Source organism: Xenopus tropicalis, chromosome 2, assembly GCF_000004195.4.
Source record: "Xenopus tropicalis strain Nigerian chromosome 2, UCB_Xtro_10.0, whole genome shotgun sequence".
Lineage (NCBI taxonomy): Eukaryota > Metazoa > Chordata > Amphibia > Anura > Pipidae > Xenopus > Xenopus tropicalis.
Genome location: NC_030678.2, coordinates 54,491,832 through 54,518,071, shown reverse-complemented (window position 1 = coordinate 54,518,071; position 26,240 = coordinate 54,491,832). Strand labels below are relative to the sequence as shown.

Sequence of the window (26,240 nt, the reverse complement as noted above, 5' to 3'; positions counted from 1 at the left end):
GGCCAGCAGTGAACATGGGGCTACTAAATAACCCAGCTCTTATTTTGCAACCTTAAGGAACTTTTTTCATGCTTGTGTGGCTCATCAATGGTTTTTACATCTAAGTGTGGCTCACAAGTAAAAAAAGGTTGGGGATCCCTGCCCTAGGGCCAATGATTGGATCAGCCCAATTTGGCCCAGCATGTGACTGTAAATGGCCATATTAAGCATATGGAATGATCTCTTTTTTTCATTGTCAATAACGGTGAGCATAAAAAGTATGGCAAATGCTCACATTTGTTTTAGGATCACACACCTATAAGCAAAACTAGACAAACAAGAACTTACTAGCGGCACACAGAATATGCATATACCTTTTTCTGATCCACATAATCTGGTGGCATGTGGTATCTCCAGGGAGTTGTACTTTCAGCAGGTGACATAATGTTAACAGCCCATGACTAGGGGGAGGAGAACTTCTGGCAGTTATTTATCTCACTGAAGACGAATCTGCACCTGTGGGGGAAGAACTGGAACTTTCCTAACAGGAAACCCTCAATATATTGTTATACAATATAGGGGTATTATGCCCAGTGAAAAGAATTTCCAGTTAAAGTGTATACTGTATATTTAAGCAATGCATGCAATGGGGTGCAAGCACTTATGATTTTCATTTAAGGTACTTGTGTTCAGCTCTGGACTGAAATTCAAAATAGGCCCTGGCATTTCAACTTCATAGAGGCCCAAACAGCCCCCCACCAGCCCACTAAATAGTGACTTGTCTATGGCATCTTACCGGAGCCCTTTTTGCATTTGCCAAAACATAACGATTGGCAGTCTGGGCTTGCTTGCGTCCACATATACTCTATGCACTTCTGCATATTTGTGCTAAGCCATTATGTCTATCCTGCCTCTTCTAATGAATTGTGTGTAAGTGTGATTACCAATGCTGGGCATCATTCTGGACAAGGTCCATCAAGTGCCAATTATGTTCATGCAAAAAGTGACCACACTCCACACTCTGAAAATGAAAGCTGCAAATTGCACCAAATAAAAAAATTAATTCATTCATTAAATGTCAACATGCACTCTTTGCACCACGGTATAGTTGTGCTCAGCACTGCTCGGTCCTTCCTACCTCTTGTAATGATTTACGCACAGTTAAGCCAACTTAGGCTAATGTGACACGTAGTGTATTCTTGGCAAGATGAAAAACGCTAGGCGATATTACACCCTACTACTGTAAAATCCTTTTACTTGTGTCTACACTGCAAAGCATTGAATACACATGTAGCCAATATCCATCAAATAATGTATTTTTGGCAGATACCGGCTACATGTGCCTGCACCTGAGCACAGCAAAAACCCAAATGATTGGTGCTCATTATAAGGATATCACCCTTCATTCATATGTGAAAGAATTATCTTATGTATGTAGCGCTTTATAAATAAGGATATACATACATACATACATGTAATATCTTATGCAACCCCCAGCATATAATTACACACCATAGGGACCATATAATGTCTATTTTCAAATGCTTACAAACACCCAGAACAAACCTCTGCAATGTTCACCTCCCATAAGAAGCATAGGGTAGGCTGAGTATGGCACACACAGGCAGCATAGGACAAGGCAGAGTATGAAATACATAGGCAGCATAGGGAAGGCAGAGTATGACACACACAGGCAGGGTAGGGCAGGCAGAGTATGACACACACAGTCAGCATAGGGCAGGCATAGTATGGTACAAATAGGCAGGGTAGAGTAGGCAGAGTATGGCACACACAGACAGCATACACTGACACAATGCTTGCACTGTTTCTACAGTCTGTCTGAGGTGTGAACAGGTGGACAATGTGGGTGTTTACATTCTGAGCCTGAGGAGTGAAAAATGTAGGGATTGAACAATACAGAGGATTACCTGTTTAAACAATACAGGGGTTTACAGCCTGAATATGAGGTGTGAACAATGCAGGGGACCAGTTAATTTCAGTACTGATACCATTTAAAGCTTCCACAAAGGTGAGCAGTCACAGCAGCCAGACAGGTGGGGAACCACACAGAGGGGGTCCGCGGGCCGCCAGTTGGACAGCCCAGACTTAGACCATTGCACTTGGGGTCGTTAATGACCCCTTATGTCTGCTTAAAAAAACCTGTTACCTATCTTTGTTGTGTCAGACAGTATTGCTAATTGAGAGTGGCACAAATATTGCTGCAAATCAGTTATCCATGTATAAATTTGCAGAGGCGTGGGTGAATCAAAGGGAGGAGGCATAAAATCACCTCTTGCTTTTTCAGTTCATCAGAGTGCAGCTTTTGATCACGAGACACATTTTAAGAAGTAAATAGAGGATAATTATTCTGCATACAGAACATGCTATGGTAGCATCTAACTCTCCTATTATGGGCTAATGTAGGATGAAATCATCATGATCTTGTGTTTAAAATATTTCCTTCCCATTTTTATAAAACAAAATCAAAGTGTTGGCTTAAGTCTTCAAAACCGGTATGTTATAAATGTCCAACCTGCATTAATTGCCATCACATTTCTCTGGGCTAGACTTCCACACCAACAAACAAACACAAACCCATGGATTAAAACTAAACATAATTTGTACCATTCATGTTGTTATTTATTTATATGCGTGATTTGTCATGTTTAGGCAAGACTGTCCAGACCCCTTTCCAATAAACATTAGTTGCATACAGTATTTTCTATGGTTTTAAATAAGCTCATACCTGTTTTTATTCTGACTCTTGAAACAATATAGTAGCTCTCCTGAGGTCTGTTCATCATCTGGCTTCTACTACATTGTTTTAGGAGTCATAACCAAAAGTGCAGATGATAAAAAGGGACTGACTGATTTTAAGCAGGACCCTTTTTAATTCTTGTATCAGGACTGATTTTAAGCAGGACCCTTTTTAATTCTTGTATCAGGACTGATTTTAAGCAGGACCCTTTTTAATTCTTGTATCAGTACTGATTTTGAGCAGGACTCTTTTTACTGTATCAGTTATTGATTGTATTTTTGTTTGTAATATATTAAAAAATGATCTTGACACAAACTATTACCAAAAACTTCAGCGCAAGAACTATTCAAACATTTAGCATAAACCACCCCTCCCCCTGTTATATCAGCAATAAGAGGGCGAACTTCATATTAATACCCTTGATGAGATGCTGTACACTTAGATGTCTATTTTTGTACTACTGTTACCTGTTTAGCATAACACCTGCTATCAGGCAGCAATATACTGCAATGAATGGGATCATGTGTGCTTGTGGGTTGTAGGTAAATAATTCTATATTGAATTATATATTTGTGTGTGTGTTACTTTTGAGTAAATATGTTTTGATATAGGTTTTAAATAAGAAGTGAAATGTTGATACTTACTCTGCATTATGTAAAAATAAAGACTGAGCTTTAATTGTCCCGTGAGAGTATTGGAACTATCTCCTGGCTATATATATATACACATATAATTACACATACGTAACCTAAAGGAATTTAAGTCCTGAAAGATAAACTTTTTCTCAAGAGCCCATCTATATGTAATGGAAGTCCCATTCTTAATACCATCTCAATGGTATATTATCACTCTTCCTTCTGTCAAACACTTTATCACCACCCTGTGACATTAAGCATGACAACAGAAACCATAGCAACCAATGAGAGGTGACACCTAAGTGTGAATGGAAAAGGAACCTGAATTGGAAAATACAACTGCCCTTTGTAAGTCATAGAAGTACCAAGGGAATAGCAGAGAAAATAAACATGAGTATAAGGTTAAAGAATTTAGTACATTTTCACATCATTGTGGAAGTTCCATGTGACAAATTATAAAAGTAACTTTGTCAACAGAATATTTTTTATTTTACCCAGAACTAATTTTTTTGTAAAACCTAAAGTGGCAAATATAGTCATCTCTTTTAACCTTATACAACAGTACAATACTAGTGCCCTAGACATCTATGCACAGATCACCTTTGTCTGTGGTATTGTTGATGGCAAACACAGCATTAAAAAAAACACAAAAAAAACACACGCATTTTTATGCCAGAACTTTGCTCTACTACCTACACCTAAAATCAACGCACAACTGTATAAGGTTTGCTGGATTTTACACCGTGATGTATGGTGTGGTGTATTTATACAATTTTCTTAATACAAGTTTATAAATAGTTCCTTTAATGGGAAAGAAAAGTATCATTCAATTCAGAACTTCAACTAGTATTTTAATAGGTGATTATAATATTGTACCTAAATGCATTTAAAGTGTTGTGTATATAACTGCAAAATTTGCAAGGCTCGTCTCCCAAATTCCTAGTATAATAGCTCCTATTTTTTTAAACAGATGCTAAGGACATCTGATGTGTCTACCATTACTAGGCCTTAGCATTATAGGCAATGAGTATCCATTAAAGTTTAAATATTTCCCACTGTGCCTATATAAAGCTGGCCGGAAATGCTGTATTAAAAATTGTAGGATATGATATTATAACAGGATGCCTTTAAAAGTATTATAGGGACCTGACATGCTCAGTATGAGACAATGCGGGTTGTTAAGTGTCTCTTATCTCCCTCTGCTCTGCATGAAATAAACACTGCCAGCACTCTTCCTTTGTTATTCCTCATGCCTAGAGTGGGGGAAGATGAATACGATTTAAGACTGGGAACAAAGGCCTTTCCAGAGAGGAGATTAATAAGCGTTTTGATGCCTTCTTTCTTCTGCTGCCATTTGACATTAATTATCATTTCTCTATCTACACTGCCCATCCCTTGAGAAACGAGACAGTTACAAAACAATGTTGGAAGCCAGTAGTCAGGTGGCCTCACACCACTGGTTTGTGAATAGTCTTGTTAATTTTCTGCATGGTCTTTCCGCATTGATTTCAAATCAGCTTCTGACTCCAATCTTTCAACACTGGAGTTTTAATTTTTGCACAAGGGTCAATCGCGAGATTTTGATCAGATTTTGTGTTTTTTTTTGTGGCACAAAATGTTGGGAGATCATACAAATCCTGATCTCAACAGCCGTAATACAATCCCAGTCAGATAAAGTTGGGTGGTGCATATTGTTCATGCAACATCCAACAGTCAATCAGAAGAAAAAGTCTTTCATACATCATTGATGCAAACGTAGCATGGAGTGTTACCTCCTGAAAGACATGTGGCATCAGATGGCAAATCTTCTATTTAGTTTACACATAAGATTTTTCTATACCATTATATTTCGAACCGTGCAACTATATCTATCTTGCAAGATGCATTCTGTTGATCCAACACCATCCTACAAAATCTCCTGTGCAGTTTAACTCTATGTTGTCTGTAATGTTTAATAGTAGTGCTTTGGTAGTTGGCACTTTTAATACTAATAATAAAAAAACTTAAAAAATCTAATTTAAAAAAAAAAAAAACTAAAAAATCTAAAAATGTTCTATGAAATATGGGAAAAGCTAAATAATTGCTTACTTCTATTATGATAATAAATCATTAAAACATTTGCCCATCATGCTGTGAAACTGGCAATGCAAGTCGCAAAAATACCGATCATTACGAAAAAACGCATTCGTACACCTTCGGACCGTTCATGGATTAGTAAATCTCCCCCTTATAGTTGGTGTCATAAAGGGATTTACCTAGGAAGTTTAATGCTGCACCGGAGTTTATTGAGGAGACGTGTTAATTAACTATTATCAATATTATGCAATTATATGCAATTGTTAATAAGAGGAGCCCCACTGGGTGTTTGTTTCAACAGAACTTAAAATACATTTAACATACTTCCACTTCTAGTGCATGTTATAGCCTTGATTGATCATGTTATGTGCATTGAGATAAGACAATATACACAGCTTTGCATATAATTTTGTACTGTGCTATGATCCTCCTCACACTTTTCAGCTGCTCTGTTAGACCAGTCCTGCTTAATTTGTAGTACAAAATAGTTTTTCTTCACTGTTTCTTTAAAAAGAATTGTTGTTTCACCAATAGCCTTGACAATATCTTTCCTGAGATCTAAGAACACTAGAAGTTGTCAGTTTCAAATCTCTGAGGGAAAACAGAGAATTTTACAAAGCAAACACACCCCTGTGACAAAATGATTTACACCTAAGTGAGGTCTTTGCAGCTGCTACAACCAGTCTCCTCCCTGGGGTTTGTTATATTTTATCTTGAAGCTAAAGTTCACTCCCCCAGCCCAAGGACTGGAAAAAAACGCTTCAAGGATTTCAAATATTCAAAATCTTATCAGTTTGAAAGCATATTTCTACTAACAAAGGCAGTAAATATATATTATGTTTTACTTCCTGCCTGTGTATAGCAATTGAGAGAGTTGTGACAGTTAACTTTGATAATGAAACTAAGCAAACAAACATGTCAGTCAGTTTGGTCAAATGGTTATCAAAACATCATTTAGGCTATATTTACTATAGTAGAAATTTTCCAAGGCAAAATATATTCTACTTATTAGCTAGACGGAAATTCCTTCATTAAGAGTAAGCCTATTTGTGTAATATGCTTCTTGGTAAATATAAAGCTGTCAAATTATTCCCTTGAAATTTTACGTAGAAGCAATAACCTTCTTAAGGAATTTCAAACAAATTATCCTTTCCTACAAATATTCCACTTGAACATGTGCTGTCATACGAAAATAATAAAACTCATTATCCATATTCAATATATTATACATATCGATATTCTGATATCTAAAAGACCTGATGAACAAACTTGTTAGATAATATGCAACAAAAGCTGGAGGACAAATGAAGCAAATTATATTTGCTAGTAAATATGGAAACATAGTAGACAAATGCAGGCTTACAAGATAATTGCCCCATTCAACATGGATTGGGTAAACATTTTAAAAGATGGGAAAGTTAGATTATGATTTTGTTTTTATTTACCAACAAACTGATGTTAAACTCATCTCTCTGTTTACGTAACTATATGATAATACTTTATTAAATACGTTGTAAATAAAGTTTTAAAGAAGAAGACAGGGGGGTAAGACGTGGCTACATTTGATGCCTTGTTAGATTGTGAGTGTGGTCAAATATGTCTCTATTTTACATCTGGGAATGTTGGCAGGAATACAGAGATAACTATTATATTAGTGGATCCTAACATGGTCAGTTCTAATTTACATTATACAATATAAATATGTAAAGAATAAATAATCCAGCCAAAAAACTGAACAAGGAACCCCACTAAACACAACCAAATAACCTCACTATACTGAGGAACTCTATATTTAAGTCGTAATCTCTGTTTCTAAAATGTTAATGTCAGAATGGTCAATAGAATCTTTAAGAAAACACAGGATAGAAACACATTGGTAAATGGTTATATATTTCAGTGTAATATCTTGAATTGCCCTTAGATGTTCTTTACCTTAGTTAATTTTATATAAGTCCTGTGCTCCTGGTTGCCTAGTATTTTTATAACTATGGTAACTCAAAGTGCCCCACCTCCTGCTCTCAATTCCCTGTTAGAATGTATAACATATAATTGTTTTGGTTTCCCTTAGTTTGTTTACTTTCCTCCCCTCCCCCTCATTTTTAACCTCATTCGTACATTTGTGATTATTTATTGATACTTGGGAATAAGTATGTATGTATATTTCGTATGTAGTGCTACATAAAAGCTTGCATGTGAAAACCTCAGGCTGGATATACATACCAATATTTCATAGGGATTTGTTACTTTGGACTCATCAATTTTACTGCACTAAAGTAGATTTTTTCTATTAGTGAATATCTAGGGGTGACGGCCCAAGATTATACTTCACAAGAATAAGAAGGGATTTGTGTTTATATATCTTTTTTTTAATTAATTTTTGTTGTCATCAAAGTTCCCCCTTCTTATAGGCTGACATGCGCTTTCTAAAGCACATTTTCTTTTGTATTATATACAGTACAGGTACTGGATCCCTATCTAGAAGCCTGTTATCTAGAAAAGTTTAAAATCCATTTTCCCCATAGAGTCCATTTTTTTTTATAATTTCTGTTTCTCTGTAATTATAAAACAGTACCTTGTAGTTGATGGTAACTTATTTGCATAAATGCACAATAGTAGCTAAACAATCATAATGAACTTATTTAATGTTAAACTGATTTTTTTGGTGTACTTTTTATCTCTAAATTACACTGTTAACATAGCAAATAATTCACTCTACCATTTACAATTTTATTCTTTAACCAACAAATATATTTTTTTAGCTGTAATATTGATGTGTAGGCAGCCATTTCAGTGCATTGTGTCTGAGCTTTCAGAAGGAGCCAGCGATACACATTAGAACTGTTTCAGGTAACCTATTGTTTCTCCTACTCCCTTGTAACTGGAGGAGTCCCAAGCCGGACTTGGATTTCTTACTATTGAGTGCTATTCTGATATCTACTGGGAGCTGTTATCTTGCTATCTTCCCATTGTTTGATGATTGGCTGCTGGGAGGGGGTGATATCACTCTAAGTTGCAGCTCATCAGTAAAGTGCGAATTAAGTTTATCAGAGCACAGGTCACATGGTTGTGGCACCCTGGTAAATGAAGAATATGGCTAGTCCTATGTGCATTTTAAAATTAAATATAAAAAAATTGGGTTTCACTGCAAGGTTCAGCTGGATGTCGATTAACTGATGCTACCATATAAAGGCAAGAGTGTGCAGGTTTAGTGTCTTTATACATGTCACGATACTATTTTTATACCTAATAATAAACATATGTATCTTATGCAGGTAGAGAACTTAATCCCCATAACCATTCACTGAAGAGGAAGACTGAAGAGGAAGACTGAAGAGGAAGCCTCAAAACTTTTGGCTTCCTCTCACCTTACTACCTGCCCACGTGATCCCATTCCTACCAAACTTCTACGCAATGCCAACCCCTATCTTATCAAAGCCTTAACTCATCTACTCAATCTCTCACTCTCTACTGGAATCTTTCCATCCCAACTGAAACATGCACTTGTAACCCCTGTTCTGAAAAACCCTCCCTTGATCCCTCCAATCCTAGTAACCTCCGACCTATCTCTCTGCTCCCATTCATCTCCAAACTACTTGAGCGCCTAGGTTACAACAGACTGACGCTATTCCTCTCTGACAATAACCTCCTGGATCCCCTACAATCTGGTTTTAGAGAACAACACTCCACTGAAACTGCTCTAGCCCGACTAACAAATGACCTCCTATCTGCTAAAGCTAAAAAACACTACTCGCTACTAATACTTCTCGATCTCTCTGCTGCTTTTGACACTGTGGATCACCCTCTTCTCCTCCAGTCTCTCCGCTCTCTTGGCCTTTGTGACACTGCCTTATCCTGGTTTTCATCTTATCTCTCAGATCGATCCTTCAGCATCTCTTACAATGGAGAATCGTCTTCTCCCTTGCCTCTTTCTGTCGGGGTTCCTCAAGGCTCTCTCCTGGGCCCCTTACAATTTTCTCTGTATACCTCCTCACTTGGAAAATTAATCAATTCTTTTGGCTTTCAGTACCACCTCTATGCTGATGATACTCAGATCTATCTTTCCTCTCCTAATCTCAACCGAGAGCTTCTAACTCGTGTCTCTTCCTGCCTGTCCGCTATCTTCACTTGGATGTCCCAACGCTACCTGAAATGAAACCTCTCTAAGACTGAATTTGTTCTCTTTCCCCCACCCAACTCCCACATTGTTCCTGAGGTATCTATAATGGTTGACAATTCTACCATCACCCCATCTTCCCAGGCCCAGTGCCTTGGGGTTATCCTTGATTCTGCCCTGTCCTTCACTCCTCATATCCAGTCACTTATCAAATGATGTCACTTTCACCTAAAATTTTTCTCTCACATTCAAAGCAGTTCATAACTCTGCCCCACCCCACATCTCTGAACTTATCTCTAGGTACCATCCAACCCGCTTGTTACGCTCCTCAACTGACCTGCTCCTCATCTCCTGTCTCATTCCCTCTTCACACGCTTGCATTGAAGACTTTGCAAGGGCTGCCCCAATTCTCTGGATTTTGCTCCCACAAACAGACTTTCTCCCAATCTCTCTGCCTTCAAGAGATCTCTAAAAATGCATTTATTTAGAGAAGCTTACCCTAATCTAGTTTAACATAACCTTAGTGTGCTGCTAAAAGCAATACCCTGTGCCACACCTCTCACAACTCTGGTCATGCCCATTCCTACACCTTGTGTCTCAACCCTTTCTACTTGTAGATTGTAAGCTCTTTTGGGCAGGGCCCTCTTCACCTCTTGTATCGGTTATTAATTGCTTTATATGTCACTCTGTATGTCCAATGTATGAAACCCACTTATTGTACAGCACTGCGGAATATGTTGGTGCTTTATAATTAAATGTTAATAACAATAATAATAATAATACACATATGTATCTTATGCAGGCAGAGAAAAGTCAATGCACTGCAATCAGCTCTTTCTTACAAGTGCACTGACAGGCACAGCTTTAACCCATAAGCACACACACAGAATGGATTTTGGTGCCAAATGTGAAAGTATGCTTTTGGTGCAAAAATTGCTTTGTGTGTACAATCAGTGCACTTTTAATCAAGAGCAACACATTGGCTTTTCTCTACCTTAAGGTGGCCATACACGGACCGATTTTTTACTTACAAAGGACCGATTCCCGAACGATCCGATGCTATCGTTAAGTTATCGTATAGTTGGTGGTGTACGAACGATCGTCGGCCCACTAAACGAGCCGACATTATCGTCCCCAAAATCGATCGGCCAGGTTTAAAAATTTTGGTCGTTTAACGATAAAATCTGCCAGTTGGTGTGAGTGTCAGACATTTGTCTTTCAACGATTGTTCTCTGCGCATGTCACGATTGCCAGCAGCGGAAGTCAACGACATCGATTGTACGTAGATGTACGATCGTAGGTATTTTACGATAATGATGCGACAAAATCTTTCCCGAATTATCGTTGCCCGTGGATGGCATATCGTATGGGAACTCGATCGCCATACGATCGTTTGTCGATATAATCGTTCATCGCACAACGAGCGAAATCGCCTCGTGTATGGCCACCTTTAGACTTGCAAGGAGCAGCACAGCCCTGTATGCCACTAGCCTAAATGAGTATCAGCATTACATTTTCAGGTGCTTTATGAACATCTGTCTTTTGACAGCAGAGGCACAGAACCTGATGTCTTGGACACCATATTAGATGTATGCAAGTATATTGTTTTTATATAGTGCTACTTGTGTACTGTATGTAGTGCACATTAAAACAATATTATAATAGAAAATTCAAGGATGACTGCAATAATAAAATATAAATAAATACAAAAATACATTTACATTCAAGATTAAGTGGTAAATATTTTAGTGAACTGGTTAGAAGTTTGCAACTAAGAATTTTAAAATCGTTACCCTACATAAGCCACAACTTTTACCAATCCCCTCCTTTTTGGCAATGCAATTTACTTTGTTAAGGGGAAGGGTGTGGATTTTAGTGTTTTGTTTTCCTATACATCACATCTAATCATAAAAGCTTTCCAAATGCAAGGTTAATGGAAGTTAATCTAAGATAAATCCCAATGCATGGGTCGACTCAGGTACATGAGAGTGACATAAAAGCACACAGGAGAGGTAATTTCGGGGGGACAATAGTTTGATTAACAGGAAAATTAAGACTGTAGTTTGGGCAATGGCGCACGGGGAGATTATTTGATTGTGCTTAATGTTTGCTTCCATGGGTGAATAATCTCCCTGAAATGCCTTCCCATCTGCAATAAAGTGAATCGCCAGTGGGAAGACATACGTGTCTGCCTGTTGCCGATGGCCCTAAATGGAAAGTGAAAGAACAACTGTAAAACTAGAAAGGGAAGTTTGAGAACAAACTTCATGTTGGGTTGAAAAACATGAAGTCACTGAATGGGCTCTGCCCACTTTCTCTAACCTTGGACCACAATTATACAGTAAAAACCACTGTGCAAAGTTTGGGGACCCTGGTTTAAATTTCCCCACTGGAAGTCAACGACATCTGATTGGCGGCTCCGCCCCCTTTTTCTAACCTGGAACTGCAGTTACCCAGTGACTAACTCTGCGAAGTTTAGGGACCCTAGGATTAATAGTTAAAGAACGGCAGCAATTACACCAATAAAAGTCAATAGGTGAATTGTGATTGGTGGTTCCGCCCACTTTTTCTAACCTTGAGTCAAAGTCACCCAGTGACAAACAGTGGGCACCCTGGCATAAATAATGTGAGAATGACAGCATTTTAAATTTAAACCAATAAAATTCAATGGATGAAATCTGATTGGCTGTTAGTGGCCCAACCTACTTTTCCTATTTTTGAACTGCAGTCCCCCAGTGACCAACATTGCAAATTTTGGGGACTCAGGCATTCATTGTGAGGCTGACAGCATTTTACACTTCACCATTGAAAGTAAATAGGTGAAATGTTATTGGCTGTTGGTGGCTCCGCCCACTTTTTTTTCTAACTTTGAATGGCAAATACCCAGTGACTAACTCTGGAAACTTTAACAACCCTGGAATTAATATTTAAATAATGGCATCAGTTTAAATATAAACCAAGGAAATCTAATGGGTGGAAATGGATTGGCTGTTGGTGGCTCCTCCCACTTGTTTGGGAACCCTGACATAAATAGTGTGAGCAAAGCAACATTTTAAATATAAACCAAAAAAATTCAATAGGTGAAGTCTGATTGGCTGTTGGTGGCTCCACCCACATTTTAAAACCTAAAAATGCAGTCCCCTAGTGACCCTGGTGTTAATACTGTGAGAATGGCAGCAGGCTGAATTTCCCATTGAAAATCAATAGGTAAAATCTGATTGGCTGTTGTTGGCTCCACCCACTTTTTCTAACTGAACTGCAGTTACCAGGTGACTAGCTCTGCAAAGTTTGGAGACCTTAGTATTAATATTTAAAGAATGGCCGCAGTTTAAATTTAAACATTTGAAGTCTATAGGTGAAATCTAATTGGTTGTTGTTGGCCCCACCCACTTTTCTAAACTTGGAACATAGTCACCTAGTGACAAACTGTGCAAAGTTTGGGGACCCTGACATTAAACATGTGAGAATGGCAGCAGTTAAAATGTTCCCACTGAAAACAATGAAAGAAATGTGATTGGCTTTTAGCGGCCCTGCCCACTTTTTCTAAAATTGGGAACAAAGTCATGCAGTGACTGACTGTGCAAAGTTTGTGAACTCTGGCATCAAACCAATAAAATTCAATAGGTGAAATCTGATTGGCTGTTGGTGGATCCACCCACTTTTTCAAAACTAAAACGGTAGTCCTCTAGTGACCAACTGTGAAAAGTTTGGGGACCCTGGTGTTAATACTGTGAGAATGGCAGCAGGTTGAATTTCCCTATTTAGAGTCAATAGGTAAAATCTGATTGGCTGTTGGTGGCTCCACCCACTTACACAAATACAAAAAACTTAAATGCATAGTCACCCAGTGTCTGACTATGCAAATTTTGGGAAGCCTGGCAACAAAGCAATAAAAATCAATAGGTGAAATCTGATTGGTTGTTGGTGGCTCCGCCCACTTTTCAAAACTAAAATTGCAGTCCCCTAGTGACCATCTGTGAAAAGTTTGGGGACCCTGGTATAAGTACTGTGAGAATGGCAGCAGGTTGGATTTCCCCATTGAAAGTCAATAGGTAAACTCTGATTGGCTGTTGGTGGCTCCGCCCACTTTTTCTTACCTTGAATGCGTAGTCACCCAGTGACTGACTGTGCAAAGTTTGAAAAATCTGGCATCAAACCAATAAAAATCAATAGGTGAAATCTAATTGGCTGTTGTTGGCCCCACCCACTTTTCTAAACTTGGAACATAGTCACCTAGTGACAAACTGTGCAAAGTTTGGGGACCCTGACATTAAACATGTGAGAATGGCAGCAGTTAAAATTTTCCCACTAAAAACAATGAAAGAAATGTGATTGGCTTTTGGCGGCCCTGCCCACTTTTTCTAACCTTGGGTACAAAGTCATGCAGTGACTGACTGTGCAACATTTGCGAACTCTGGCATCAAACCAATAAAATTCAATAGGTGAAATCTGATTGGCTGTTGGTGGCCCCGCCCACTTAAAATAAATAAATAAATCTTAAATGCGTATTCTTCCAGTGACTGACTGTGCAAAGTTTGGGAACCCTGGCAACAAACCAATAAAAATCAATAGGTGAAATCTGATTGGTTGTTGGTGGCTCCGCCCACTTTTCAAAACTAAAATTGCAGTCCCCTAGTGACCAACTGTGAAAAGTTTGGGGACCCTGGTGTTAATACTGTGAGAATGGCAGCAGGTTGAATTTCCCCATTGAAAGTCAAAAGGTAAACTCTGATTGGCTGTTGGTGGCTCCGCTCACTTTTTCTTACCTTGAACCACAGTTACCTGGTGCCTAACTCTGCAAAGTCTGGCATTATTACCGTGAGAATGGCAGCAGGTTGGATTTCCACCAAGTCAATAGGTAAAATCTGATTGGCTGTTCACAGCTCCGCCCACTTTTGGGCATCCAACAATCATCATATTTTTATTCAGGCTGAGCCCATGACTATGTGATTCAAGTTTGGGGAGTGTAGCCTCAAAGCTGTAAGATTGGCATCAGTTTCAATTTCCCCATAAAAGTCAATGGGTACAATATGATTGGCTGTTGTGGGTTTTTAAAAAAAAAAAAACAAAAAAAAAACCTGAATGCATAGTCACCCAGTGACTGACTGTGCAAAGTTTGGAAAATCTGGCATCAAACCAATAAAAATCAATAGGTGAAATTTGATTGGCTGTTGGTGGCTCCACCCACTTTTAAAACTTTAACTGCAGTTCCCTAGTGACCAAGTGTAAAAAGTTTGGGGACCCCGACGTTATTACTGTGAGAATGGCAGCAGATTGAATTTCCGTCAAATCAATAGGTAAAATCTGATTGGCGGTTCACAGCTCCGCCCACTTTTGGGCATCCAATAATCATCCTATTTTCATTCAGGCTGACCCCATGACTGTGTGATTCAAGTTTGGGGAGTGTAGCCTCAAAGCTGTAAGATTGGTATTAGTTTCAATTTCCCCATTAAAGTAAATCATTAAAATTTGATTGGCTGTTGTTGGCCCCTCCCAGTTTGGGATCATCCAACAAATGTTGCTGCTTCATTCGGGGTGACCCCATGATTATGTAATTCAAGTTTGGGGGGTGTAGCTTCAAAGCTGTAAGTGTGGCAGCAGTTTGAAAATCTTCCCTGTCAAGAGGGGCCTGGATGAGTTCTTGATCAATCAGAATATCCAAGGCTATTGTGATACTAATATCTACAGTTAGTACTAGTGGTTGTATTTATAGTTTATGTATGTGAGTGTATAGATTGGTAGGTGTGGGTTAGGTTTGCTGGGTTTACTTGGATGGGTTGAACTTGATGGACACAGGTCTTTTTTCAACCCTATGTAACTATGTAACTATGTAAAGTCAATGGAAAAATTGGGGGTTCGGAGCGGCGCCACAAAAAGACAGGGGGCGGGATCGCTTAGAAAAGCACAAGCAACCTGCTCCGCTATAGGGTGAAGATGTGTGGGGAGTTGGGGTGTTGTACCCCTAAAACTGTAGTAGGAGTAGCGTTTAGAAAATGGGGGGCGCTAAGAATAAGAATAAAGGTGGCCATACACGCACCGATATTAACGTACGAAACCTCGTTTCGTACGATAATCGGTGCGTGTATGGCATGTCGGCGAGTCGACCGATATCGCAGGAAGCTGCTGATATCGGACGACTCGCCGATCGGACCAGTTTGAAAATTTTGATCGGGTGCCAAAGAAGGCGCCTGACCAAAATTCTCCCTTCAGAGCTGAATCGGCAGAAGGAGGTAGAAATCCTATTGTTTCTACCTCCTTACCTGCCGATTCAGCCCTGAATGGTGTGTGGCAGATCTTACGATGTTTTGTGAGACCGATGGTCGTACGAAACATCGTCAGATCGCCACGTGTATGGCCACCTTAAGAAGAAGTGGAAGAATAAGCTAAAGTCGAAGAACAGTCTGTGGGGTTTTCAATCCAACATAATTACCAATTTTAGGACATTGGATAAAAAAAAAGACAAAAGCTCTGAAAAACACTAAAGGACACATTTTTAAGCCTGAAAGAAAGAAGGTTCTGAATTAAAGCAGACAGGTTTGTGAAGGGATTTCCACCAGTGACTTTAATTGTTGCCGGTGGAAAGCCTTTTCAGAGTGGTTACTCACCCACAATAGCAGAGATCTCTCTCTGGCAAGTAACTTCTCAGTGGGTTCTTACCCTTAGAGATAATCTACATAAGAGATTTTGTAGGGTGGTGCAGGATCAACAGATCACATCCTCCCAGTTAGAAATATTTGTGTGGGTCAAATCGGAAGTGTACACAACATGGAAGATTTGCGGACACATCTATTGGAAAGAAACACTGCACGCTGTGTTTACACCCAACAAGATGTGTAAGAGTTCTACATTTCCTGTCTTGCTAAAATCTACTCTTTCCTGTGGGCAATGCTTTATAACCTGAATGATTTGCCCTACACAGACGGGTGACAAAGGCCCACAAATACTCACTCCTTCATAGGTTAACCAAGTAGTCACCCTACTAGAATTTGAGTAGCTAGCATATGCGCTGCTGAGCTTTTTCAAGCAATAATGCAACTACACTGGCAGGGTCAAAGCCAGAATTGCCAACAGACTGGAATCTTACCTCACTGGCTGGTAAAATCTAGGCTCAATACCAACCTTAACAACAGCCAAAAAATAAAAAAAAGAGAAAACTATAGAAAAGCCAGTTATTTTATTACAGGAAAGGTGGCAACCCTAGTTGCTCCATTCTGTGGGGCCTCAGCATTAAAAAAACATTTCAATTGCTGCCCATTCCCTGCCCCATTTCTTGTTCGCCAATTCGCAACAGTAAAAAAGTAATAACAGCAGTTTAGTAGACCAGCACTATGAATGTTTATAGCCCTTTATTGACAGACACCCCCTTCCTCACTAACGCCTTTGGCCAGGTTTATTTCCATGTAAATGCGTCTTTTCAAGGAAACTAATTACACTATATTTGGTAAGGCCGCATCACGTGTACATGTGATATTTAAATAAGTAAAAGAAATTAAAGTACGCATGAGGATAACTAACGCGTTTAAACACGCCCCCTAAACTATGTGCGTCACGCTTAAACTCCGCCCTTTTCAAGCTCTTTCCCTAAATGACGTCTAAAGGAAAGTTCCATTGCTAAATGAAGTCGCGGCCGAATCGATTGGTTACGCCTGCGTGGGCTATTCACGCTTCCATTTGTTGGGTCTGAGTGGCTGTCGGCCGTGTAAGGTTTAGGGCTCCTCTGTTACTCCTAGACTAAACCCTTAAACCTTTTCTACCCCCTCTTCACCCCCGGTTACCGCTCCAACTGGTCCGGCGTTGTGTCTCTCCGTTTCTACCCAAGAAAGCTGAAATCGCCGGGCCCTGGTGACGGAGACCGGGGGAGGAGAGGGAGCGGGCGTCACGTTCCCTACAAAGCCAGACATACAGACTGGGCCTGTGAGGAGTCGGGGAAGGAACCACAGCGCGGAAGAGGAGTGCCCTTGTTCGAGGGGAGACTCGACGGCAACAAGACGGAAGTATTTGTCTGCCCCAGACTGGGGACGGTGCTGCCTGAAGGTGGGGAGCAGAAAAAGCAGGTTTCCTCCCCGGGGTTTGATGATGAACCCGCGGTGGGGATCCGGCACGTCCCAAACAGCTCCTCTCACCAGCGGCTAATCTTCCCAACACACCAGCGGTGAGTACCTGGGTGAGTAGGGCCGGCGGCTTGGCTTTGTGCATATATATATAGAATATTTACACATATATGCGCTGCTGCTGCTGTGAGACTGCCGGCGGGCTGTGTTCCTACCTAAACTTCTACCCTGCACGGAGACATGAAAATTGCTTTCTGTGAGATCGTCTACTGCTCGGCCGAGACCCTTGTATTTGGGATTTTATTTGAATGTGTTCTTGGAGTCTTTGAATTAAGGTCTTGAATTGTCAAAGTGCATCCTTAGCCAAAAGCTGATTTTTTTTATTTTTTTTTTACCTAATGAAAGAAAATATTGGTCTAATCCTTACCAATATCCATCTATTAAAACATGAGTTGCCTAAAAAGTTATTTGCAAATGTTCTCCCACCCGAAACTGCAGGAGAAGCCAGCTGATTAACAGGCCTGGGGGAGAACTGACTTCTCTGCTGTGGTGTTTAGAGTCAGACCCAGAGACCAAAAGAAAGGGATTAACTAAAGCTCATTCAGTAAAATGAATCTGAAAATAGCTTTAAAGGCATAGAAATTTGCTTAGAATTATACACTTTTCCATTATGGAAAAATAAAAAAAAAATAAGTTTTTAGGGGTTATTCCATTTGAACCAGGGAATTCCAGCTGTTGATCTGTAATTCCTAGCATTGCACGTCATGTTCATTTGCTGGTTTAATCCTGAGATGTCATGAGTCTTGGTTAGTAAGTGACTTGGCATTTTGCTACCAGTTTGTGCTCTAGCAATCTACAAGCTAACCATTAAATCAAGATCAAGGATTCACAGCAAGGTACTTTAAAGCTGATTAGAACTCTTTTTACTAACTTGATGTTTAAATTTTAGGCCTGCAGGCTGAAGGCCTGAATCAGAAAAATAAAGCCAAATTGTTTTTTTTTTTTTTTTTTTTTAAATGCGACTGACTTTGTGCTCAGTAGAGCTGGAGCCGCTTCTGTGAACTGTAGCCAGATAATGGTCTACAAGGTGTAGTGTAAACTAGATATACATTGAAAGATCTGCTTGTTTGGCGAGGCCACCACACGAGCAGATCTTTCTTCAAAATGCCCATGTTGAGGATCACAGAGATATCTGGACACATGTAAATATGTCCTCTGATGTTGCATTTCACAACCTTGGGTCCTCAGATGTTACTGAACTACAATTCCCAGCCATTGTTTACCATTATATGTTGAAGGGTGCTGTAAGCTGTAGTCCACCAACATCTGGGGATCCAATGTTAAGAAACAGGGCTGTAGGATATTTTGTAGCTAATGACTTTTGAAAGGGGGTGCATCTAATGTTCTGTGCAGAATTGACACACACAAGCAAGATCCCATTGGCTAATGGTTCATTTACAGAATCAGTAGAATTACTTGCAGTTTAGAGGTTGTGGATATTTTGCACCCAAAGCATTAGCTGTCCTTTGCTGTATTCTTCATTGCTCACCTGATAATAGAAACAGTGTAGCAAAAATCCACTCTTTTAGCCAAGTCTCTTGGTTCCCACAATGCCATGCATGCTTCAGATACAGTCCTGTTTATCAGGTTTGTTAATCACAGAACATGGAAGGTATTGCAGTAATTGCAACTCAAAAGCACAACCTCAGCTTTCAATTAAAAAAAAAAAAAAAGGTCTTGCCTGGAAGAGACCTGACTAGTGTTACAATGTAGAGAGCAGTCAGAGCAAACAGGAAAGAACAGCAAGGGATTTCTTTCAATAGCAAATGGCCTAAGAGCACCTAGTGCACTTTTTGGTATACAGTTGTCATTTGGAAACTGAAGTCTATTCATGTGATAATCGCATATCAAGAAAATGAATATACCAGATGTATTCAAGTGTTTGTCTTTTAGGTAAATGCGAATAGCTTTGAGAGTTGTCTGGCAAGGTATTTGCTGTGCTAAAATGTGGCAATAGAACCAACCCAAACTCCCTCAGTTTATTCTTTCTGGAAATGATGCTTTAATTTTGGGTGATAGTGTCCCACTAGCAGCTGTAATAAATTCTAGGTTATTTCTTTGCACATAGTCTTATCAGTTACTGCTAGATGGTAACATATACTTACTATTGCCCACTTCATACTGAACTTTTATACCTTAGCTATACTGGTCCCGAATGGGACTCCCAGTAACACATTATGCCTTTGGCACATACAGTGACCTGACTTCTTTTTGGAAAACCACAAGTAGAATGACTAGGCTGGAGGAAAGTAGATTCTTGTCGGTAAATAAACTCCTATGCGAGAAAAGAGAAAATATTTAAGTTAAATTTTTCTGCATGCAATACTGTTTTCATGCTAATAAGCTTCAACATAATGTGCAGTGAGCTGCACTGGCAACAAAATTCCTTTTGTGTAGAATCCAACTGTGTTCCACATCAATTTTTCCTTAACCTTCCAATTACAGTAGCCACCCTATGTTTGTGTCCATGAGGCTTTTATAATTCCCTGGCAAATGGTTACATTTCCTTATGGCAAGGCCAAGCATTACTGTCTTCAGGTTGCTTTTGTAGCAGGTTCTACATTTGTCAGTTTCTGGCATTCAAAGCAAGTTTATTGCATAGAGCTATTTGTTTTTGTAGTTCAAAGCCATATTCATTCATTTAGCAACTTGATGGTAAATGCAAAGAAGTCATGTGTTGCTGTTTTTGTGGCAGCAAGTCCAATGGTAGCAAAGTCCTAAGCAGATTAGGTGGCAAAGAGCGCATTAATCAGGTCTGTGAAAACACTTGGGGGACTTCCTTTGTTACTGAAAGAGGATCAGGGTGTGCCAGTTGTGTGCATATATATAAATGTGTATGTATTCATGCATTTATAGATGCAGTAAAGGGCTGATAAAAGGCTCTGTGCAGAGGCTGGATAAATTCACTGTTAACAGGAATTCACTTCTGAAACTTAAGTATCTTTATTCATAACACACTTGAAAGTACCTCCTGCAGTGGTTTCAGGTGAATTCCAGTTCATTTTTTGTTAGCTTCGTTTCCTATGGCCCAAACAGGTAAAGGCAGGCTCCTACAACTCCTGCAGTGCTAAGTAAATTAAATATAACTATTATATTTAAAATTGCTTGACGCTGCAGGAGTTGTAGGAGCCTACCTTCACCTGTGTGTTTTGGGCCATAGGGAATGAAAGCTGATATTTTTCTCATTGTTCGTGATGTGGAAATTCCAGAAAAGAACAAAATCTCATTGCAATGAATCATGTGCCTAAAAGGAAAATCTTACTTTTCTTTGAACTAGTTTTTCTTTTTAAACTTTATATTCTGTAATGCACAGAGAGCATAAATTTGTCTGTATCTATAGTGATTATAGTAAAAAATATACTTAGGTGAGTATAATAGTCACATTTTCCTAAAAGTTAGCTGTATGCATTCTTTGATTTACCTTAATACACGGGCTGATTGTAGCTGCCGATATCGGACCCTTAGACCGATTCGGCAGCTTATTGACCTGTGTAGGAGCAGCAACAAGGTGCATGCCCGACTGATATCTCGCCTGAAATCGGGCAGATATCGATGGGGCAGGTTAAAAAGGTTAAAAAATTGTCGGATCGGGGATGATGCAGTCACCGAACTGACTGCTCCCTTTAGTGCCGCTATAATTAGATTGTTTGACCCAGGGCCAAACGACCGAATTAGCCTACATTTGCCCGATATCGCCCACCCGTAGGTGGGGATATTGGGAGAAGATCCAATCGCTTGGCAACCTCACCAAGCGAGCGGATCTTAAAGTGTATGGCCATGGCTGAACTTCCTTAGCCCTTCGTACTAAACACTTTGGGCAAGGGCACACGGTGCATATATCCACTTCTCTCAGCCCTGTGTTTTTCAGTCAGAAGTGGATCTGCTTGCCTATGCTACACCGTGTGCCTGAGTACAGTAACTGCCTGAGTGCAGTCTGCTTTAGCATTTTTCAGGCTGACCTCCGATCCACTCCACTCTGTGTGCCCACAATCAGGTGTTTACTGTAGTTTTTAGTGCAGGCACACAGGGCAGCGCAGTTTTTGACTTGCTTTTATAGTTTTTGACTTGCTTTCCTTTTCTGACTCTTTCCAGGGTTAAAAAGGAGGTCACTGGCCCCAGCAGACAAAAACTTTTATTCTTTGAGGCTACAATTTTATTATTATTTATTTATCACTTTTTATTACTTATATTTCTGTTCTGGCCCTCTCCTGTTCATATTCCAGTTTCACATTCAAACCACTACCTGGTTGCTAGGGTAATTTGGACGATTGGCAACCTCTCTCTCTCTCTCTCTCTCTCTCTCTGTTGACTACAGTGACTTGTCCATTGAAAATGCGGTACTGTTCGGTACTGACTAGGTCTCTAGTTGGCTGAACCAGCAGCTATTATCTAGCTTCAGATTTGATTTAGTAGCATATCCGGGTTCTACAAATACTCGCTTGTTTTCATTTAGGCATATGAGTTGGAGTTGCTGTACTGCTTATCTCTACAATCACCTTCTCCTCAGCCTTGCATAGACCAGCGTTGCCTGTTGGTAGTAGATAATACATTTCTGTAGATAGGACAAAAATTCCTCTCCACCCCATTTAATAAAAACAGGGTGGCTAATATATAAGATTTTCAATGCAGTATGTTTTTCCATTCAGGTACAGTCTTGTTTTGCAAGGTTCCCTGTAACTTGAATGTTTCCAGTTCTTTTCTAATCTTTTTAACAAACGAAGCTGTGGGACAATTTAATGTTCAATTTAATGTTCTTGCAATGATTGTGTTCAACTGTTTGAAGCCTTTTCCTCAAGTTTTTTTAATTTAAACATTTGCTTTTTTGCTTTTAAATTAATTCCTCTTGATACCTTGTGCAGTACTGTTTCTGTTTCTTTTGGAAAATGCCCCTTCCACTGCTTCATGTTTTTTATTATTTGATGGATGACCTCTTGCAGTACTTTTAGCTTGTGTATATGTATATATGTAATATTAAACACAAAAAAATAGCTTAGCAGATCTGCTCGCAAATGTCCATGAGCAGCAATAAGCCTTTTTAAAGAGCTTTCCGAGGCAGGGGATCACTGATACATTTCTCAGTTCTCCTAAGTGCGTCTTTCATCACACGTAGTTTGGACTCTGCCTGCTTCAAGCTCTGACTCAGTCCAGTGAATAAAAATAATTATGACTGAAGAGGCACGGGGTCATGCGCATTAGTGCTTAAAGCAGGCAGCTCCCAAACTATTTGTGATGAAAGACATGCTTAGGATGACTGAGAAGGGGTGATTCCCTGCAACAGAAAGAAAACTATTTTTGCAGACTTTGAGTTCATAACTCCAAAGCCATTTTATTTTTTGTAATAAATGTATATTGATAAAATGATTAAGTGGAGAGAAAGCCACATACAAATTTTATCGAGGTGAGCCACACCTTTAAACAAAGATACTGTAACCAATGTTTAGAATTGCAGTTGCAATAAACTAAATAAATAATTTAGAGACAATCGGGAACAGTTACCTAAGGATAATGCCACATGGGTGCTGAGTGCGCAGGCTAAGAGTCAGCCCCAATGCTGACATTAGCTTTCTTCTTTGTCTGCACCTGGCACCATTGTGTTGGCCCTAGTGCAGGCACACATGGCGGCTATCTGCTCCGAAATGCAATCTCTGATTTAAGTGCCAGTATCCTCCACGTGTGCCTGTACCCAGGCCAACACAATGGTGCCAGGTGCAGACAAAGATGAAAGCTAATGTCAGTGTTGGGACTAATTCTTGGTCTGCACTTTTGTGCAGGCCGAGATCAGCCCCCCTGTGGCATTAGCCTAAGCCAGGGATCCCCAACTTTTTCACCTGTGAGCCACATTCAAATGTAAAAAGTTGGGGAGCAACACAAGCATAAAACATGTTCCTATGAGCTAAGATTGGCTATTTGGTAGCCTCTATATGGCCTACAGGAGGCTCTGTTTGGCAGTACATATGGTTTTTATGCAACCAAAACTTCCAAGCCAGGAATTCAAAAATAAGCAGCTGCTTTAAGGTCATGGGGAGCAACATCCAAAAGGTTGGAGAGCATCATGTTGCTCATGAACCACTGGTTAGGGATCACTGTCTTAAGCGATCAGTTAGATAGTGATGCAGTGTGTGTTTGTGTAGATATGTTAAGGTTATATCATTTTATGAATTATTGTATTTAAGGAAATTCCTCTGTTAGAAAACCACAGCTAAATTTGATTGCAATAAAATACAATTCTGGACATGTGAGCACAGGTAGCCACAATATAATAAAATAACTTGTTGATGTGTTTAGGTGCACTCAACCTGTGTCTCAACCTCAACCTGTACGTACATAACACCCAAAAAATGTCTGTGCCCTTTTACTGAAGTGGCATAACCATTTTTATAAATTTATTTTGTAGATCAAACTTGAAAGTTACATATATTTAGCACATCTTGATATCAGCAGCTACAATAAGATAAATGTGGAGGAAATTCTACTTTCATAGTTGGTATGTTTTTACTGTTAACCCTTAGGGCTGTGACACACGAGGAGATTAGTTACCATGCGACAAATCTTCCTTGTCGTGGGCGACTAATCTCTACGCAATGCCATCCCACCGGCTAGAATGTAAATCGCTGGTGGGATGGCATATGCGGCGCCGTGATTTGACCAAGTTGCCTTGGGAGGAAACTTTGGCGACTTCGGCAAATCGCGGCGCCGGGTATGCCATCCCACCGGTGATTTATATTCTAGCCATTGGGATGGCATTTCGGGGATATTAGTCGCCCACGACGAGGAAGATTTGTTACGCGGTGACTAATCTCCCCGTGTGTCACAGCCCTTAGATAGTGCTGATATGTTTTATCCAAAACTTTTGTTCTAGAGATTGTTCATCATTGGAGCAGCCCCTGCTTGAGTGGAGCTTACTAAAGGCACTAAGTTTGCCTGGAAGCGGTAACCTATAGCAACCAATCAACAGGTAGAATTTACTGGTTACCTGTTGTAAAAGCAAATATTTTATTGGTTGCAATGTGTTGCTCCTGTTTGGCAAACACAAAGGATCATTTTCATCCAGAGCCAGTTATCCTTTCTGTATGTTTTTGGTAGGATATCAGAGTGCCTGGAGGAAACCCAAAGGCAAAACATGCAAACTCTTTGCAGATAATGCAGAGGGGTTCTATTTGCTGTGCCCTACATTAGCCGTACCCTACTTCTGGATTCCTGTATTAATTACTACCTAGCGAACACTACATTCTTTCAAGGTTTGTTTCCCCTCATACACCAAAACTCTACATCCTTGTTTTGCATAAACAGTTGTCTATAGTGCACAAACATGGGCCAGAATTGGTAATAGTATTTGGTTACTGTAGTTCATTTATGGTGGCTATGCAGGATGACCAGACATGACATTTTCTGGATATCTTACTTGATTTAATAAATATGGAACTGCCTTGAGAGGAAACTTCCGCGATTTCAGGGAAGTCACGCTGCAGCGTATGCCATCCCAATGGCGATTTACATTTTCGCTGGTGGGATGGTATTTCGGGGAGATTAGTCGCCCGCGAACAGGGAGATTTTTCGCGGGCGACTAATCTCCCCATGTGCCAGAGCCCTTAGGAAGCATAGCTTTATTTTGTGCATCTGAATATGGGATGGTAGTGTGCGCAATAAAAACAACTTCCAACCCCTTTGAATTTCACTACACCGCTGTTTTTTTTTGCATGCCGTTTGTGATAAATAAATAACCCCCACAGGACATCGGTTACTAATTTCCAAGGGTCAGGTTAATCACTCCAAGAGATCCTCTACTTTGAGTTGACTCTTTGCACATAAACACTGGAGCTACACTGTGCTAATTCTGTGCTTTCCATTTTCATTATTAATCTGTCTCTGGTTAGAAAACCAGGTACATAATACTAAGTAAATCTAGCTTATTTATATAATTCTAAGTATAATGTAAATGTTTTAAACATTTTATAAAAAAAAAACACTAAAATATCAAATGGATGCCATCTGAAAAAGGAGTCCAAATATTGCCATTTATATCCAGTATTTTGTAATATTTCATACATAATAAAAGGAGATATTTCAGTGCAGTGTAGACATTTGTTTCTTTGTTCTCTCTCATCTTAGCAGCTGGCCATTGGTTTAAAGGACAACACAACCCTGGATTAGCATGTTTGCCCATCTGATAAACCCCCCCCTTTGATGTACTGAGTTGCCAAGTTCTTACTATGGCAATGGAACTCTCGGTTTGCTATTGCCTGAAGTGTTCTAGAAGGTGGGCATTTGGGAGGTCACTAGTGACATTGACAGGGGAATACTTGTTCTACCCGCTGTGTTATGTGCATAGTCCAGTTACCTGGCAGATTCCAATGTGCAGAATCAGGCTTGGTCTGAGTCTTACACCAAAGCATAACGGGAAACTGCAGTGGGGCTAGTCAGCACTATTTTGCCAAGGATGCTAGTATTGCATGTAAAGGTGGCCACATTTGGCGATCTACCTCCTTCTGCCGATTCAGCCTTGACGGCAGATTTTGCTCAGGCGCCTTCTATGGCGCCCGATCAAAATCTTTTGACCTGGCCGATCG

The 26,240-nt window shown here is 39.8% G+C and overlaps 1 protein-coding gene across 5 annotated transcripts in view; it reads left to right on the top strand.

The window, feature by feature from the left end:
* Positions 1-17,127: 17,127 nt before the first annotated feature.
* hipk1 (homeodomain interacting protein kinase 1) overlaps positions 17,128-26,240 on the top strand; it is a 51,728-nt gene continuing 42,615 nt past the window's right edge. For 2 of the 5 annotated variants that reach the window (XM_012964485.3, XM_012964473.3), the window contains exon 1: positions 17,129-17,714. The gene's annotated coding sequence lies outside the window, so the exon portion shown is untranslated. 5 annotated transcript variants of the gene reach the window in all.